This window comes from Ursus americanus, chromosome 13 (genome assembly GCF_024610735.1).
Source record: "Ursus americanus isolate L20-20 chromosome 13, mUrsAme1.1.p, whole genome shotgun sequence".
Taxonomy (NCBI): Eukaryota; Metazoa; Chordata; class Mammalia; order Carnivora; family Ursidae; genus Ursus; species Ursus americanus.
The window spans coordinates 35,575,135-35,592,382 of NC_142139.1; the positions used below are offsets into that span (position 1 = coordinate 35,575,135).

At 39.3% G+C, this 17,248-nt stretch overlaps 1 pseudogene; it reads left to right on the plus strand.

Moving 5' to 3' along the window:
• Positions 1 to 17,248, plus strand: part of LOC148109075 (small ribosomal subunit protein bS16m pseudogene) — a 38,041-nt pseudogene that overhangs the window by 15,536 nt on the left and 5,257 nt on the right.

A 17,248-nucleotide genomic window follows, 5' to 3' on the forward strand; every position in this document is an offset into this window, starting at 1 on the left:
TTTTAAAAAGCTATTTCTGGTTCTCTGCTCTGATGGACTTGTAAGAAGACTGGGGTTTTCTCAAAGAGTAGGATCATCATGTCCTCTGGTTATGTGTCTGTCTTCAGGGGGTTAACTTCATAAAGAGCTGGGACTATCTGACAAGTCTTTTGATCTCTTCACAACTTGAGTCCCTACACTTGAGGTATGTATTATAGGAAGCATGCCTAGACCCACTGACCACCTAACCCAAGAAAGCAAAGTATAGACCTTGAGACTTGAAGAAATGACTACCCACAGAACAAGATAAATCTGTTTTTGTTTTGCTTTCTAGAACAAAGAAAAGAGCAATTTTTAAAAAGTGCTTTGCAAACAGTGTGTTTGCCCCCTCCCTTTTTTCCCTGAAATCATATGCCTCCTCTCTTGGTACCACATTGCAAACAGCTGGGATCTACACATGTCATAGTATTATTCCTACTTGTTGAATTTCCTAAAACCAAACACTCTACAAACAATGAAGAAGGAAAGAATAAACATGTTTTAAATGATCCCATTTTCATGCTTTATCACTTTCCCATGATCGTTTTAGTCATCTGCCTAAAGATTTATTTTGAAGGCTAAGTGGTGATTACAGATGAATACACTTCTAAAACCCATTTGAAATGTCTTACTTTAAAACACTTAAGAACGCAAGAGAGTTGAAAACCTGGAGGCTTCAAACTCCATACCCACCACTTGAGTCAATTACCTAACCACAGTTACAGGTCTGTTTCTTCATTGATAGAGCAGAATTGTCACGGAGCAGAGTTAATGTCCGGCAAACTTAAGTTCTCAAAAAATCGTAAGAAAGACATTCTTACTTTTAAGAATTGCACAAAAATCTCATACCACCTCATTTAGAGGCAAGTGACCTCTCTACTTTCTAGTGACACATGCTATGGTTAATAATTCCTGCACCATAAGATGGTTATGAGTGTTAAATATCGAGAAAGCACCCCACAATAGAGTTAATGGTCAATCAAGTTAATTCTTCCCTTTTCTGCTTTGTCCTTCTTCCTGTTCTTAGAGAGGAGAAAAGTCAATAGTTTCTAAACATTAATATCTGTGGAATGGACTTAGGAACAGAATAGGATGACAGTCTCAGGCTTTTAATGAAAAACCTAAAATAATGACAAGACATCTAATGCCTTTCTAGAATCTTTGATCAGAGGAAATACCCTACAATTTTCCTCTTTTTAAAAAAAGTTTTTTTGTTTTTTTTTTTAAGATTTTATTTATTTATTTGACAGAGATAGAGACAGCCAGCGAGAGAGGGAACACAAGCAGGGGGAGTGGGAGAGGAAGAAACAGGCTCATAGCAGAGGAGCCTGATGTGGGGCTCGATGCCAGAACGCCGGGATCACGCCCTGAGCCGAAGGCAGACGCTTAACTGCTGTGCCACCCAGGTGCCCCTAATTTGTCGCATTTTAAAAACACAGAAGCACCAAAATGTTAACACCCTCCCTAAAGTTACTTAAAGAACTGATCCAAAAAGAACATCAGAATGTCCACATTTGAAGTTCAAAATTCTAAAAACAAGCACGTTATTTTGAGATACTATTGGTGTATTTGTATTTGTATCAGCAACCAGTGGTGAAGTCACTAGTTATTTTTAGGTTGTATATTTCTTCTGTGAGTTTTCAAGCAGAAACCCCATTACACGTTGAGATAAGGAAGGTAAACACGGCTGAAGGAGAACTTCACCTTGGAAAGCAAAGAACGAGTCTGTAAGTGAGCAGGTGCCCAGGCAGCCACCATGGCTGTGGTTCTTCGACAAGCTTTTTTTTTTTTTTTTTTTTCCAGTGGTTGACATCCTTGTTCTCTGCCTCTTACTGAAATTCCTATGCTTGCACTGCTGAATCTGTGAAGCTTTATTCCGTGCTATTCCAGGGGCGGGTCCCATGATGTAGTCGCCTGGGATATCTACCAGGGCTGCATACCCCAAGACTCATTTGCTTCCTACTTCTCCCTATTGCATTTGTTGGTTTGGCTGTTAACTCACACAGGTTTCACCCCTGCTAGGTCATTGCCCTCTGCACTCAGAATGCTAACTTAGAGTGTGATCTCTAATGGTCCTAGGCCATCTCTTGCTTGATAGTATATAAAACTCACCAGTACCCTGTGACAACGTTGGAACACCCCCCAGTATACTGCGAGTGGGTAACTTACAACATTTGCCTATACACAGCTCCAAACATGTTCCAGATCATGGCCACCTGAGAGATGACAGTTTTGCTCTGGTCTCCAGGTTGAAGGTTTTTCAGAGTGTCATTCTGACCTGGTTTCAGTGTAGCCTCAATGGATGGTCTTACTAGGCTCCACTGGACCACAGTGAATCGCAAGAGCAGGCTTGGATCCTGCTGCAATTCCACACCCTCAAGATGTCTCTGATCTGAGGTTTCTTGAGATAGACAGCAACGCCCTTGGAGTTTCTAAGATCAAGCCACACTTCCGGATGTTCCTGGCTCACAAAGAAAACAGGACCAGGTCACTGCCCTGAGACGCTTCCAAATAGCAGAGCAGGATGAACTGTACACAGTGATCCATGCTAACATTTAGCCTTATTTGCAATAAGGACCCAGATATGTGAACAGCCTTCTGCTACCTGGCAAAGTGCACTTCAATTTCAAGCTGATGTGTTTACTTTCCAGGGTTGAAATCGTTGTCAGCAATTTTTATTTTAAATAGAAGTTGCAGTCACTGGCCTTTTAGAATACTTCATATTTACAAAGGTGCCTTTTGTAAGAACATCCTAAAGTGCTATATGAATATCATTTCATTTATCCTTATAATATCTCTGTGAGGGAAGACAGCCATATTACCCTGCCCCATCATCACCAGACCCAGTGTTCACATGAAAGCACACAAAGGCCCAACACAGAGGGTTTCTAGAAGACCAGAATAGAACTCACAATGGAACCAAGAAGAGGCCTGTTATGGTTGCATATGAATATTCAAACTGGCAAAGGGTTGGGAAATGTAATTCTATCACCAAGAGAATAACACTTTCTTCAGGACAGAAGAAGGGGGGAAAGGGAATAGAAGTTTTCTGAAATGAACCTGTTGTGTTGAGGACACCCTCTGCCTTCCTTTTTCTCTTGTTCTCCAGTTACCGGTTGTTATGCTACAGAAAGGTGGGGAGGGGAGACATGGAACAAAGTGGTAGGTGAGCCCGTGAAATATTCATCCTGTTACTTGCTTTTGAAATACCTGATTCTTATTCTGTAGTACTTTCAAGTGATTAGGATAACTCGTTAAGCATATCCTAAGAACATTTTATTTCCTACATTAAATGAATTAGATTCAACTATGTAAATTCTTTCAGTGGAACTTTCGATAACTATACATAATATACATAATATCAACAAAAAGAGTTGGAAGAGGTGATGATGATAGAGAATTTTCTCTTTCTTTCACGAAGAAGGAAATGAGTATTTACCTAGTATCCACACTGTCCCAGGAACTCTTAAATGAGTTCATCCACGCAATTCACTTAATGCTGGATTTTGGGAATTGTGATTATCATGCTGTCTTCCAAGAAACCAGGGCTCAGAAAGAATAGACAGCTGATGCAATAAATAACTTACACAGCTTGTGAACTTGAGTCCAGATCCCACCCAGACATTTCTAATCCTACACACCACTTAAGGGCTGCTTGGGAGTTGTTCTCATATGCTAATGTGAAGTTACTCAGGAATATAGCAGAAACTCTCTTACCAAGACTCAGTTGCATTTGTTCCCAAGCCAGGTTTTATCTTTTGTACCTGCTATTCAGATTGTATTATTTAATTAAATGTTACCTAGACTAATGAAATATGAATACAAAAGAAAGAGGTTTATTGTTTCTATGAAAACTAACTAGAATGCTCTGGAAACACTGCTTAAAATTGCTGTCATACAGATGTGGGTGAGACACGAGCAAAATCTGTGGAAAATCCACAAAAAAGCTAAGATTCTACATTGACACCTGGGTGACTTGGTTAATGGTCTGACTTTTGATTTCATCTCAGGTCATGATCTCAGTTCAGCTCTGCGCAGGGCGTGGAGCCTGCTTTAGATTCTCTCTCTCCTTCTGCCCCTCCCCCTGCTCAAGTGCATGTGCTCTCCCTCTCTCTCTTTGGGAAAAAAATTTATTTATTTGGGGGGGGGGCAGAGGGAGAGAATCTCAAGCAGACTTCCTGCTGAGCACACAGTCCCACGGGGGCTCTATCTCATGACCCTGAAATCATGACCTGAACTGAAACCAAGAGTTGGATGCTTAACCAACTGAGTCACCAGGGTGCCTTTACCTCACAATTCTTACTGCAACTTAAAGAAATGGAAGCTGAAAATTGTACATGATGCATATGGCTGTAGTTATTTAAGAAAGATGGTGCAAAAGTCAAAGAAAAAGCCTTAGCCTTACATCAAAAGATTGAAAAATTGAATAGACATGTATATGTTTGGCGTATATATGTATATACGCCTATCTGTATATATACATATACCTGTATATATACACATGTATAACACATGAGGTATGTATAAACCTAGACTTTGAAAAATACAGTTCATAGATATCCCTGCTTTAACAGCCTTTTTCAGTTAACCCACTGCAGGTCCTGAAATCTCTGGATGAGAAGTTGGCATCTCCTATAAAGTTGTCATTCTCTAATCTGGGAATCCTATCAGCTGATTAATTATATATATATTCCTACCGGTCTGCGGGAAGCTTACATGTGAACCTGACTCTCCCTTTGAGTGAATAAGAGAACTGAAGCCAATAGGAGGGAGAAATATCCAAGGAAGTTTCCTGAACTGTGATAGCCAATCAATTATTCAATTAATATCTAGATCTTAATTAATGTTAAGATTAGGAGCCCATATTGTGTAAAATGATGTGTTGCTGTGCTTTTATACTCTTGCTTTTATTTGCTCTCATTTCTAATGAAAGTTTTATTTTGAGAAATGCTGGCCTAAGCATTCTCAACCACCCCACTTTCCCCGTCATTCCAAATTGCAAACTGGGAAGCCATGCAGAGTCTTCTCTTGCTCACCCCCTATAGCCAGTCCTTGAGTCCCTTTGATCCCATCTCCACATTTTCATATCTGTCCCTTTATCTTGGTGGGATGGGAGAGATTAGAAAGGAGGCAAGTTGTTACCAAGTCCATGTACTAAGGCCAAAGTACCACTTGCCCGCATCTCTGCCCCCTGCACCGTCATTTCATTATGTGGGATCCGGGCAGAGTCAAAAAGGGAACTGGTGACATCCTCTCACTTCCTGTCATATTTGCTATAAAGGGATGTTCTCAAAGTTAAAGTTCTTCCCTGATGCATGTTGCTGAAATTAATTTTGCTGTTTTGTGTGCAGCTACTATGGTCACTAGTGAAACATGAAACTATTACATAGTTTCCCTCTTGGGTTCCTGTATCTAACCATCTGCCATCCCTTCCACTCCTCATGTCAAATCTGCAGCTGAGTTACCTTATTTATGTAGAACCCAAATCTCAGTTCCTAGCTACTCTACTTAAAACCCGTCAAGGTGCTCTTGGCCTATCAGACTGAATCCAACCTCCTTGGTATAAAATACCAGGCCTTCTGTAATCTGGAACCTTTCCTGTTTCATTGATTCAGTTCGTCTTCTCTTGCTCTACAGGCTTTTCTCTTCGGCACAATTTCTACACACTCTTCAGGACTCAACTTTAAGTGTCTCTTCCTCTAGAAGTTGCCATTGGCACTCCCAGGACAGTAGATGATATGTACCTCTTATGTTTCTCCAACCCCAGCAAACACCTACTGCTTCATGTGTGGAAAGCCCTGTGCAAAGAAGCTAAGGAGAATTTGGCAACAATTGATAGAAAAGATAAAAGGTCACTATGCCCCTGGGGGATCAGTTGTGCTGGACATTGTCTAAGACAGCTGTGGATTATAGGGGAGCCTCTGTGTGTAAAATGGGGAAAAGCCCAGCTGTGGGACCAATCCTCCCTGCCTACGTTATCCTTTGTAGGGGACTATCCCATAAACGCCAAACACCAGTTTTAATCTTGTGCTTTGTATCAAAATCTTGTCTTTACCTACATTGAATAACATCTTACTTTTTGTGTTTATATTAATCCACCCAGTTCAATTATCAAGGAAAAATACCAAAAGATACAATTTCCTAGCAGTTTGAGCTTGCCTTCTAGCATTCTCCAAGAGCTGTAAGTTTGATCTGGCAGTGAAGTGAATTCTTGGTTTATTCTTGTTCTATTTATTCTTATTCTTACACTATCTTTAACGACCAATGCAGACTTGAAATTGGTTGTTCTTAGAGTCTGGCGTTCATTTCATCAAGGTAGACCATATTTGAAAATTATCGCTAAATTTAATTTTTCTCATTCTAAACCTGTTTACATATGTATAGATGTTGTTAAGGGCTCCATTTTTGTATTCTTAAAGTTTTACCTAAAGATAATGTTTTATATATAATTATATGTAGTACATTACAGTCTTGAAAATCCATGTGAATGCATTTGCTTCTCCCCATCCTATAGCATAGACAGGGCAGATAGTATTACCCTCATTTTACTGACAAGAAAACTCAGGGTGGTTTCTGACTCCAAGCGCATTTACCCAGGGTTAACGTTGGGTTCAAAAACAAACAAATAAATCAAGTTATTTGATTCCTGGTAAGAGCTTGGATATAGGGAGTTACAGAACATAGTTTTTTTCCTAAGAAGAGAATGTGCGGGATGTTATATTTTAAGCTTGGTAAAACCACTTTTTCAATTGTTAAAAATCTAACGATAAAACCAAGGAATAGAAAAAAATAGATTCAAAATTAATTCTTCCTTGAGTTCTTTATCATGACCTTATGAATTAGGACAATGATTTTATTAAACAGACATTTCTATTATTAGCTTACAATAAGTCCATTTTACCTCTTCTGCCACCTAAAACTACCCAAGTACTCAAGTATAGAATTAAACATTTAAAAAATGAAATGTAAAGGTTTTGCTAATTTCTATGGTTCTGAAAGGAACATACCTACATTTTAAAATGCCATCGAAGGCAACTGGGACACTGTCTATTTATTTGTTACCACTCTGATGGCAACCAGTGAAACTATGTAGGGGGAAAAAGAACTTAATATTTTAATGACTAAAAAGTAAGCTCCAAGGAAGCAGGAACTGTGTTTCTTCGTTCAGTGGCACATTCCAAAGGCCTAGAACAGGCCTGGATTATAGTCAGTGCTTAATAAATGTTTGTTGAATGAATAAGTGAAAGAATAAAGGAAACAGAGCAGTTGAGGCTTATGTCCTCACATTATTGGAAAATTAAAAATCGTTCATTCATTCAACACATGTGGACTGAGTGCCTAAGAAGTTCTAGAAAATTCAGAGGCTCTGAACTAGTACCACCGCACCCCCGCTAGATGTTCTAACTTAGACTGAGTGACAAAGGAACGCATCTCGGAGGAGCTGCTGGTTGAGATCTGAATGAAGTGAAAATAGTATGGCTTCCCTGTTGTTGAAGCATTCAATTAGATGATGCATAGAAAGCACTTACCTCAGTGCCTGGCCCATCCTTAATGATCAGCAAATAGTGATGATGGCTTTCAGGACCTCATACCCCAACATATGACACCTTGGCAAACTGAATACTTCAAGCTGAAGGATTTAAGAAATGGCAGAGGGCAGGCAGGACTTTCTCATCTTCTCCTGAAGCAGGTCATAAAATCCCCATAGGAGGGATGCCTCCCTCAGAAAGAACATCCTTCCCTGTGAAGACAGAGGGACACCCAGAGGAATCTGAACGAGTGGGCCTTGCTGCTTCCCCCACCCTTTCTTTTCTTACCACGTTTTCCCACAATCCTCTCTCTTTTAATCAAGCCTAATGTAAAAAGCACTCAGGTTTTCCATTTCTTCAGGTCTTATTTCCTTACAAAGTCTTCTGTGTCACATAAAACTCATGTTAAGTAAACCTGTATGCTTTTCTCTTATTAATCTGTCTTGTGTAGAAAAGACTCCAGGCAAGAATTAAGAAGGTGGAGGAAAAAGACCTTTCTCTCCCTAAGCAGATGTTACAGTTATTTCTATAGATGGCAACCAGGATATTCATTTCACCATATTCAAAGCCAAGAAAACTCCATGGTGTTGTGATACATACGTATCTCTAGATGGCTTTTTTGGGTTTGTTGGAAACCTTGGACTTTCATGTTTCAAGTCCTTGGAAGAAACTGGGACCTACCTCCCGCCCAAGGTGGAACAGAGTCTGCTGTACATTCTGACTCTCTGTATCAAACCCAGCATTTCCAAGCCTGAGTATCCAATTTTGAAAGATCATCTAGTTGGCAGTAAAGGCCCTTGAACAGAAGTAGAGTTTGCAAATAGTCTGCTTTATATACTTGGGCCATACATATCAGCACAATGTAAATCCTTTAGGCAAATTTTTAAAACTTTACCAGTTGTCTGGAGTATATACTAAGCCTCACATTTGAAAACATAATATTAATTTTTAACCTTTCAAAAACTTATTTATATACTTAGTATTTTTTAAGTTTTTTCCTTAAGTATTATTTATAACATTGAAATTGCTATTTTAGTGATAATAATTAAGCCCCTTTTTATCTTATCATACAAATAAAATATGCTAAATTATAGTCTACCAGAAAAGAAAATGTTAAGAAAGAAACTAAAATTCACCGAAGACAAGATCACCACTATTAACACTTTGATAACTCTTACAATCAGACTCATATTTGCAGACCCATATGTAAACTTTTGAGTGACAAGGATCATATTATACACATATTTTACTGAGGATCTTTTTAAAACATTTTGTTCAATTGTTTATGTCCCACCTTTCTCTCCTCCATCGCCCCTCACCACTACCATAAAAAAAAAAAAATGTCAGAAAACTGTTCTCACTTGAACAGACCATGTAAAAATCCCTCCAAATCAACTAATACGGATCTAACACATTCTCTTTCGTTGTATGGATGAACCACAGTTTACTTCTCCGTACCCTTAGAGATGAGCACTCATTTGTGTTTCGATTTTTGCCACTCTGAACAAAGCTACAGTAAAATCCTTGCACACATACCCTCATGTGTGAATGGTTTTTGTTTTGTTTTATGGAACGGCTCAGGGAAAGGGTGTGTTTACTTGGAGCCTTAATAGAGATGTCCAGAATTGCATTCTCAAAAGATGTTAACAGTTTACATTTCCTCTCTGCATTTTATCCAATGTTGATTTTTAGTAGTTATCCTCATACAACATAAATACCATTATACATAATTGGGAGTAATTACTATAGACTCCTTACATTATTTGTGATGCTAGAAAAATTCAGTAATTACTCAAGGTTTTGGCCTGGCTCATGGATCATTGACATTTTCAAAGTAAGGAAAACAGGCTTTCAATAACCACATTTCCAAAGCTATGCCTGGCAGTCAAACAGAACTATCGCTGACAATTCTGAGACCCATAGTGTGAAGTTATGTGCTTAGCCCCACCTGTTCTTAAAGTTGAGAACTCTCTCTGACTTCCATTTAGCAGAGGAAAACAGCTCCATTTTGCCAGCATGGTTTTCTGATTTTTATCCTGCTGCTAAAATAGTTGCTTCTAGCACCTGAAAGCAATATAAAAATGCATTTTAAATCATTGAATAGATTTCTATACTCAGATTTGCATTGTAAACTCTAAAAAAATCAACGGAGAACTATGAGTCTATTTCTTGGTAGCATTCTTTTTTTTCTTTAAGATTTTATTTTTAAATAATCTCTACACCCAACGTGGGGCTCGAACTCACAACCTCGAGATCAAGAGTCATTAGCTGCACTGACAGAACCAGCCAGGTGCCCTGCATTCTTATTTTTTAAGTGCTGGGGGGGAAAAAATCAAGATCACCCATCAAGAGAAACTTAATACCATTAACCCTTTGTACTGATAGATGATGATTTATTTATAATCTAAATATTATAATTAGAGGTAATGTACCAAGCACATTTAGTCTCAGATTTCATGGCAATGCTCTGATTGATTTTCTGAGCTACATAATAATTGGCATATATTTGTACAAGTGGAAATTGGCTTCTTCTCAGTTATCCTCCCAAGTACACCCGGTCTCCTATCCTCTGACTCTTACACCAAGCTCTGAACTGTAGGCTGGGGACTGGTGAGGCATGATCATACTATTCAGCGTCAACCATTGTATTTTCGGTCATTTCTTCGAATGAAAAAAAAATTAAATGATCTTCTACTGTGATCACAGGAAAAATGTCTAGAGATGTCTAAATAATTTTTCCAAACCTGCTATCGTGGTTATTTGATCCATATCGTAAATCGCTATTCATCTCCAAGTATGATAGAAAAACAATCACGGTGTAAACAAACCGTGTTTCCAACCTTGTGTCCAGTCGCTGCGTGTAAACAGAGCGGTGAGTGAGCCTCCAGTGAACGCCCAGCAATATTCACGGCGCCGACGCCAATCCCCAGTGGGCAGTATATTCACGTCTGCCTGGTAATTTAATGGCACCTCTAGGCATAAACAAAGGTTTATTAAAATAGTAAGTAAAATATTCCTGAACACTGGTTTGCTTTTTAAATTTTCCTGCTCTGCTTTTGGAAATTAAGAAAAAGCCTATATTGTGACATTGAAAGACACGGATTGAACCAACACTTGCCATCGTTCTATTTACGGTCTATGTAACATAGCCCACAGCAAGTAATTCGCCTCTATTTGTATTCAAAAACTTTTATTTCTGGGAGAAAAACCGTAAGGTTGATGAACAGGGTCCGCTTCTCCAGATTCTTCTCTATTTTCCCCTACAGTTTCAACACCACTCATCCTGCACGGCTCCCCACGAGCTTCACGATGCTAAAATCCCTGGAAGCTTTTTTGTTTTTTTTCATGAAAAACAATCAGGTAACGAAAACAAATTAATCGTACAGAGACTGCCTCATGAAACCATCTTGGACGAGCCGCTTTGAAGTTCCTGTGGTCTCCTTGTAATGACTGCGTCCAACACGGCATCTGGTGGTCCATAATTCAGAATCATTTTTATTTTTTCCAAGAAAATAGTCTGAAGCTCTTGCCAACACCACTCAGCATTTCTTTCTGGGATCCCAGCAGGTAGACTGCACTGATATCTTGGGAAATATTGACTTGAAAGAATGTAGTATGTTTTATCATACACTGAGTTTAGGGTCTTTTATCTAAAAGAAACAACAAAACTGTATCTAATGGTTTTATGTATTTCATCCCCTTCTACAAATGACAATGTGACTCTTTTTGAATGGACTACAGCATATTGTTCTTTTTTTTTTTTAAAGACTTTATTTATTTATTTATTTATTTATTTATTTATTTGACAGAGACAGCCAGCGAGAGAGGGAACACAAGCAGGGGGAGTGGGAGAGGAAGAAGCAGGCTCCTAGCAGAGGAACCTGATGTGGGGCTTAATCCCAGAACGCCGGGATCACACCCTGAGCCGAAGGCAGACGCTTAACGACTGCAGCACCCAGGCACCCCTAGAGCTCATTATTCTAAACGTTCTCCTAAATATCTATCTATCTAGTCTAAAGTTAATCCAATATAATAAAACAAGGGCTTTGCAAAACTTTGTCACTAAAATCTTTTTATGTGGATTTTGCCTTAAATTATGGAAGTCTGTTTGGTACTGGCACTTTACCAATGGATAGTGCTCGATATACAACTAGTTAACTTTTCAATAACTAATAAGGATAGTTAATCATCAAACTTAAAACACGTTTTTTTTTATGGTAGAAGTTTCTAGTGACTTCTATCACAAGTTAATGTTCCCCGAGGATATAGTCACAGGTAGCAATTTTAGCTGTGGATGTTAACAAGTCACTGGAGTTGCTTCCATGCAATGTTTTTAGCAGTCATGATAGGTTTAAGGTATGATTTTCTGACCAAAGAGAATATAAGGACCTCTGGGGGACATCTTCCTTCAATCCTATGAGTTAGTATTTTAATCTGAAATCTATTTCATATAATATGTCCAAAAGCAAACATTGTTTTCCTATATTGAAAGGGATATTTTTCTAATCTTCATCCAGAAAACCTAGTTTAAAATTATAATCACAGGCACAATCTACTATGAAGAGTAATACTTGGGTGGTTTATTTTCCTTCCAAAAGTATATACTTATTCCTTATATCCTTCAACAATGCAGAGTATGGGCAAAACAATGACACTTTATGAACTCTGTCCACTGGTTTTAGTAAAAACAATTGCTTTACCAATAAAAAGAATGATAGGAAGTTAAGAAATAAAGGGTAGGCTGGCCTCAAAAAGAAGAAAATTGCCCTAACGTGAGGATAAAGTTTAATTAGGGAAGCTCTGCCGTGCCCCGACTCATAAAACTCATTTTATTAAATTTATGTCCCATATTTTTGCCACACTATATTGCTTTCTGCACTTAAAATCCAGGCATGAGGATATGAAATTATTTTCCCACTCAGTCATTGGCTTCAGGGGACAGGGTCCTGATTTCGCCAGGGTCTTTGGTCTGCTTGCCCTTTTGTTTCTTATTCAAAAGTTTCAGCAAATTTGACCTCTGAGAAGATACCATTTCCTGTTAGCCTCAGAGTTTGACTTTTCTGTTTGCATATTAGGGCTCTGCTCTGAAGCCGAAAGTCTTACAGCTGAGCTCAGGAGCCAGAGCCAATGTGACCTTTTACTGCCAACGCATTTCATAGCTGGGCCAGTTTCCTTATTTAGGACTGAGCATCCGAATTCTACTTCTTTTAGGGTCCGTTGTGGATGGACATGCTTGTCTAGCTCTCTCCATCACCCACTCTTGAGTGTTATCTGATTCATTCTGCAAAATGCCTTTGTCTCCAATATTTAATCATGCTCTCGAAGAGAAAAACCCAAGTGTTTCAGAAGTCCTGCTTATCTACAGGGCTGCCTGCACTGATGATATCTAGACCAGAGCTCAGCTCCCCTGGCCTTCATTTGCACCCACCCAGCCCAACCAGAACATTCCTCCACCGAATTTGGTCCTATTTGAGAAGAAGCACCATTCCCAATTTACACTTGGATTGTGTTTCAAAGTTTCATCCATTAACCAAATGCTTAGAACTCGTTTTCTAAGCTGTTAACAATCAGAGGCTGAAACACACACAGGCATTTTTGAGGATCATTCAAGTACTCTGAAGAATGAAGAAGTCAGGGGGGAATATGCATGATTTTTAAAACTTTCAGGGAAACGGAATTACTGGACAACAAAAGCCCTGCCCTTTATTCCCTCTTCCTGGTCCGAGGCAGTGCTGAGGAATGCAGATCGCAGCTACATTGAACCCATTCTCGAGCCTGGTGTGAGAATTCTCCCCTTGTAGGAATGGTGCAGGGTCCAGACAGGACTCAGCCTTTGAAGGAACAGCAGACGGTGACTCATTATTTGTTTGCATAACTGGGTGATGACAAGGAGAGGAGCATGAAAAGGTAGGGTCACGGGTTGGGCTCGGATTCATTCTAGTTAAGCAGGGCGGAGATTACAGCCATTCGTGGACATCCAGCACAGCACTTACCTTGTCTGAGGACACTGAGGGGCCATTGTTTTCCTATTCTTTTACAGAAACAAGCAAGATTTTTAAATAAAGGATCTTCAAGCTGAGGATTTTCAAACACGATGTATTTTCTTTCTTTGTGGTCTATCTGCTAGAAAGTGACACACTGGTTTTGGTCTACCTTGCCAAGGAAAAATAGACACGGATCACGATTCATTAATCCTGTCTGCTTCCTGTAAGAAGAGTCACTATATTGGTTGTGTTTGGGGGCTGAGGCCATATAAACTGTGTATAAAATACTATGTACTAAATACCAACATTCACATAAGAGTAGTAGAAAAGGAATTTTATAAAATTGGTCAAAATGCCAATAGTGAAAACTTAAAGAAAATACTTCAAATGCTAGAACTTGAGGAAAAGTGCATTTCATTTAAGATAAATGAAGTGTTGGAGAGAAACATGAAATTCTGAAAGTGACTACGGTGTATTTGTATTTTGCCAAGTTTAATTTTGAAATTTATGGCATTTTCTTGTCTGCAAGAGCTATAGAGCACTGCCAGGATGAGGGTGGCAAATGCAGGCCTACTGGCCAAAGCTGTCTTAGAGATGAAGTGTTTTACTTTTTAAAATTTGAATTTGAATAGTTTGGGGTGGGGCAGACACACTCCACCAGACCTGTATTTCTACACCCAGCTGCTTTACACATTTATTTATTTGGGTCTTAAAGGCGTTGTTGTTGTTGTTGTTGATGATTTATTCTAGACTATGTTGCTTTGGGAGATGTTAGGAAAATACATGTTAAGAAAAGCAATAAAAGACAGAAGACCAGGAGGTGAACAATGAAGATGCAAGAGTTAGAGAAAATTAAAAGAGATTTGTATGGCAATATTTATTAAGTTCCTATCATGCACTGAGCAAGGTTGAAAACACTAGGTAAAAAACACACACACACACACACACAGTAAATAAAACAAAGTCTCTACTCTGGTGGAATTTCTATTCTAGTGGGAAGAAATACAAAACAAATGAGTATTGTCAGTGGAGATGAGAAACATGAAGAAAAATAAAGCAAAATATGGGAATCCAAGTGACGAGGGTGGAGGGAGGAAGATGCTCATATGTAGGGTGGTCAGGGAAGGACTTTTTGTAAAGGAATGACATTCTAGGCAGAGTGAAAGGAAACACGAAGGTCCTGAGGCCAGAGGATGGGCAGTGAGTTATAGGAGAAAGAAGACCAGATTGGAGAAGGAAGGCATGAGTGAGGAAGTGCTAAGACATGGCTGTGGGTCAGATGATGTAGGACACAGATATACCAAGAACTTTAAAACTTCCTCTAAGGGAGATGAGAAGGGAGTTTTGAGAAGAATAGTAATATGATCTTGCATGAAGTTCAGAAGAATGACTCCAACTGTTGTGTTGAAAATATAGTGGGAAAGGCAGAAGTTAGTGGAAGAGTTAGGAGGCTCTTACAGTATTGATTGTGGGTGGGTGAGAGCAATAACAGTGGGGATGCTGAGAAATGGTGTATATATTCTTTGAAGGTAGAACAAATAGGATTTGTTGATGGATATGGAGCACGACTGAAAAAAGTGGAATCAAGGTTCAATCTACTTTTTTGTATTTTTATTTATTTTAAAGATTTATTTATTGATTTATTTGACAGAGATAGAGACAGCCAGCAAGAGAGGGAACACAAGCAGGGGGAGTGGGAGAGGAAGAAGCAGGCTCACAGCAGAGGAGCCTGATGTGGGGCTCGATCCCATAACGCCGGGATCATGCCCTGAGCCGAAGGCAGACGCTTAACCGCTGTGCCACCCAGGCGCCCCTACTTTTTTGTATTTTTAAAGTGTCCGTAACAAAAGTAACAAAAGAAAGACTCAAGACACTGGGCTCAAGAAACTGGGAGAATGGGGTTGCCATTTACTGCTATAAACAAAAGTAGGGAGAGGAACATATTTGAGGCATGGTACCATGAGTTGATTTGTGATATGTTACATTTGGGATGCCTTCCATAGGCATCTGTAGACTTCCATATAATAATACCAAGTAGGGTTTGATTATATGAATACGGAGTTCAAAGGAGAGGTCTGAACTATCAATAGAAATTTGGAATAATCTATAGATAGTTGGCATTTAAAGTTAGAGGACTGAATGGAGAGCATGTGAAGAGTGAATGATAAAGAGATCTGAGGATGGAATCTTTTGGCAATGTCAAGTTTAGAGGTCTGGAATATGAGGAGGAACCAGCAAGGATGTGAATGGAGAATGATCAGAGAAATAGGAAGACAAAAAAGAGCCAAGAAAGAAAGCATTTTTTAGAAGATTTTATTTATTTATTTGTCAGAGAGAGAGAGCACGCACAAGCACAAGCAGGGGGAGCGGCAGGTGAGGGAGACGCAGGCTCCTCACTGAGTAAGGAGCCCGCTGCAGGACTCAATCCCAGGACCCTGGGATCATGACCTGAGCGGAAGATAGATGCTTAACCAACTGAGCCACCCAGGTGTCCCCAAAGAAAGCGTTTTAAGAAAGATAGAGCAATCAATTGATCCAAATGTTGCTGATAATGGAAGACAATGAGAACTGAGAAATAACCATTAGCTTGGCAATATGGACGTCATTGTTGATCATTGAATGGCCTAATTAGAACTGATTCAGGAAATATTAGGAGAATAAATGCAGACAGCAAATGTAGCTCTCCATTTTGAAGATTTTTGCTGTAAAGGGAAACAAGGGAATGGGATAGTATCTGGAGGGGCATGTGTGGTCAAGCTTGTGTTTTATTTTTAAAGATGAAAACTATCCAGTTAAAGAGGGAAATATCACTAATGCAGAGAAGACAAGAAACTTCAGGAAGGATGCTTTTGGATAGAAGAGGAGATCCATTTTATATATGGAGGGGTTGTCCTCATCGGGGAGCAGAGACCATTTATTCAATATAATAGAAGGGAAGGCAGGAAGAGGGATGTAGAGGGAAGAAAGTTCGTGGATTTAATACTAGGAGCATGTGGAAGCTTCTTCTAATTGCCTCTATTTTCTAGTAAAAAGAAGAGCAAGATATTAAAAGTAAGAGTGAGAATAAAGGAGGAAGTGCTGCAAGTTTGAGGGGAGAAAAAAGGTGCAAAATAGTTGTCTAGAAGAATGAGAGGGGAAAGGGACGATTCAAAGGCAGTAGAATTTCCTGGCAACAATTTAAGAGTCCACTTGATATTAGTAGTTAGGAATTGAAGTAAGATCTGTTTGCATATGTGTGTTTTCTTTCAGCCACCTTCTACAGTTCAGGGGCAGAAGGGAGTGGAATGGGTGTTTGGACTGGACTAAGAAGAAGTTCATTTGATAATGGGAGAGAAGAGCAAGGGAATTGGGACATGTGTAAAGTAATAATTACCATGTTGAGCCACTAAGTCTTAACTGATGAAAGGGGTAAATTAAGACATGAGGAGGTGAGGGGAAATGCTAAAGTCAACACATAGGTGTTCCTCCTGGTGTGAAACAAATCATTACAGTGAAATGGAGAGATGAGATGTGGTGGTTGGAGTGTATGGTGCCTGAAATTGGTATCATGAAGGGGACACAGTAATCAGTAATGGTAACATCTGCAGTATGACCATAAGAGCAAGTGGCTGAATTGATGTGCAGGATAAGATCATGGGAGGAGAGAACATCAAGAGCCTGAGAGGGGAGGTTATTGCAAGGATCTTCTCAATAACTTTGAAATCACCAAGAAATTGT